The sequence below is a fragment of the Pundamilia nyererei genome, unplaced genomic scaffold (assembly GCF_000239375.1).
Source record: "Pundamilia nyererei isolate P.nyererei 1_Seehausen unplaced genomic scaffold, PunNye1.0 scaffold00057, whole genome shotgun sequence".
Classification (NCBI taxonomy): Eukaryota; Metazoa; Chordata; class Actinopteri; order Cichliformes; family Cichlidae; genus Pundamilia; species Pundamilia nyererei.
The window spans coordinates 2,492,647-2,495,350 of NW_005187458.1; the positions used below are offsets into that span (position 1 = coordinate 2,492,647).

General features: G+C 39.3%; 1 pseudogene; it reads left to right on the top strand.

The window, feature by feature from the left end:
* The window catches only part of LOC102192708 (polypyrimidine tract-binding protein 1-like), a 27,554-nt pseudogene that overhangs the window by 22,210 nt on the left and 2,640 nt on the right, over positions 1–2,704 (top strand).

The following is a 2,704-nucleotide window of genomic DNA, read 5'->3' on the forward strand; positions in this document are numbered from 1 at the left end:
TAAAGAAAATCATTGAATGAGAAGGTGTGTCCAAACTTTTGATGGTTAGTGTATATGTGACTAAGTTGTGGTCTGAATGCTTAAAGCATTGAAATGGATATGAAGCCAATGAAAGACAGAACTGAACGCTGAAAAGAAGTCTGTGGTAATAAGAGTTGGAACATTACTAATGCAGCGCTGCATTACTGCACTATTTATCTGCAGAGAGTAAAACTACTCTCTGCAGATAAATAATCCTTGTATTTAGCCAGAACACTCTGCAAAGAACTTTTGTCATATTTTCGAGATTTGCAACATTTTTACAGTTTCATAAGAAAATCGCTCAAGAGACAGTCATCAGCTGAGGGCACTCTTCTGTTTTCTAGGACATTTTGGCAGTAATGGGAATTTTCAACACAACAGGAAACACTTTGCGTTAATGTGTCGTGTTGTTCTCGAGTTCAGGGTCCAGCTCTTAGACGAGCGCTGCCTTTCAAACTTTATGTGCTCTGAGTACACAGTTATCATTCAGTTGGAGTCAGAAAGTTTGAAAGCAAATATTTGCTTTAATTTTTAAAAAAAAATGTAATTTTTAGTTTGGGCCTAACACTGTGAGGAGCTGCATTTATTGTGTCTTGTCATTTGATTGTCTGTTTTTAATTTTGCATGCTGGGGTTTCTTACATTTTGCATGTCCTCAGTGCTCAATCAGTGCTTTTTGTTTTATTATTTTATTTATTCAGTTTTTGTCCCATAATTCATAGCTCCTACACGTTTTTGTTTGTTTGATTTTGTTTTGTTTTGGGTTTTCCCCTCTGACCCTTAATTTTCCTCACTTGAATTTTCCTGTATTTAACCATTCAGGAATTCCTGCTGAGTTCACGCATTTGTAAGTTCCTTTAGTCATGTTTGCTGCTGCTCCCCTCACTTCTGGGGTTTGTATGCAGCCCTTCAAACACAAAAGCCATATTTGAGCATTGAGACAGAGGGTCAGTCGCCTGGCAGGCTGCAGTCAGTCCAATACACATCTTCCTGTAGGGCTTGGTGGCAGGGAGGGTTGCTTTTCTATTTCCTGTGTGCCAAATAACCCGGTCCTCTTTATTTAAGGTGTCTATGGAGATGTCATGAGAGTGAAGATTCTGTTCAACAAGAAAGAAAACGCTCTGGTTCAGATGTCTGACAGCACACAGGCTCAGCTAGGTAACACTCTGCACATGTGTGGTTCTCAGGTGTCTCAAAATCAGAGTATTAAAAGAGTTAGTGCTGCTACATGAGTGTTGCAGAAATGTCTAAAAATGTGTTGTTTCTGCATCTTCTCATTTTAAATGACTGATGAACCCAGATTGTCACAGTGGTCTTTCATCTACCATAAAAACCATTCTTAGTCTGGAGTCTACAAAACTAATACCCTCATACCTCTGCTGGTGCACCATTGACTGGGAGCACGTCATGGGTTGTTGCTATTTTGTTGACGTTGCTCTCAGCCATTAATTAGGCCCTCTGCTGATTCCCTCAGGTCTTTTTACCTGCCCAATTTTAACATACTAAAGAAGAACTGACTAAGGCTGACAGTCAAATAAACTGGTACTGATACAAGTTGATAATTGTTGTGATCAACATGTGATCTGTGATCACGACTCTCAACCTCAGCTTGGCAACAAAACACATTCCCAAACTGAAGTGTAAAGTTTATTCAGCATCTGAAATGTTGTCGTGAGCATTGGGTTAAGCAAACGTGTTTCATTATAAAGTCACAGTTTTTGTATTGTATTGTATCTTTATTTCAGACATATACAGGAAAAAAAACGATATAAACAAGTACACATACTTGCATTTAAATGTACAAATACGAATATATATGTAAATACACGCACGTATGTGCTCAGACAAAACAAAATATATATATAACGAAATAGTCTAAATGACATGAAATTACAATTATTAAGTCTGAAATGAAGTAGGAAGAAGTATAACATACTTATTAGTCCCTACCCCATGTTCAACATTCTATTGAATCCCACTATTCATTGTTACCCCTAATTCCCATCATCACTTACCCCACACAATAAACAAGGAATGAAGGACATGTATTAACATAGCTACAGTGATAGATACAATTTAGTATAGTTACATATACAATGGGTGATCAACTCTATCAGTTTCATATTCTTCCAAAAGCAGGTTTTGAAACATCTTTATGAACTGACTAATGATTGAACATTGCTGTAGGTCCACAGGAAAACTGTTCCACAGTTTTACCCCACAAATGGTAACGCAAAAGGTTTTAACCTTTTATCCATGCTTTATGAGTCTTCAGATTTAATTTTCCCCTCAGTTCATCAGAAATGCTCTTGACTCCAGACTAAAACAAAAGGAAGAGATGAGGAGTGTTCATTGCATTGGAACAGTGTCTCTAAAAGGAGACCAGAAGAACTAGACTCAGGCTGTAAAAGGCTGTGTTTGTATGTGTACAGCCATGAGCCACCTGAATGGCCAGCGGCTGCACGGGAAGCCTCTGCGCATCACTCTGTCCAAACACACGAGCGTTCAGCTTCCTCGCGAAGGGCACGAGGACCAGGGCCTGACCAAAGACTACAGCAACTCCCCCTTGCACCGCTTCAAGAAGCCCGGCTCCAAGAATTATTCCAACATCTTCCCACCTTCTGCCACCTTACACCTTTCCAACATTCCGTAAGTCCTTCAGCTTACTCCAAACTGAGAGGTGC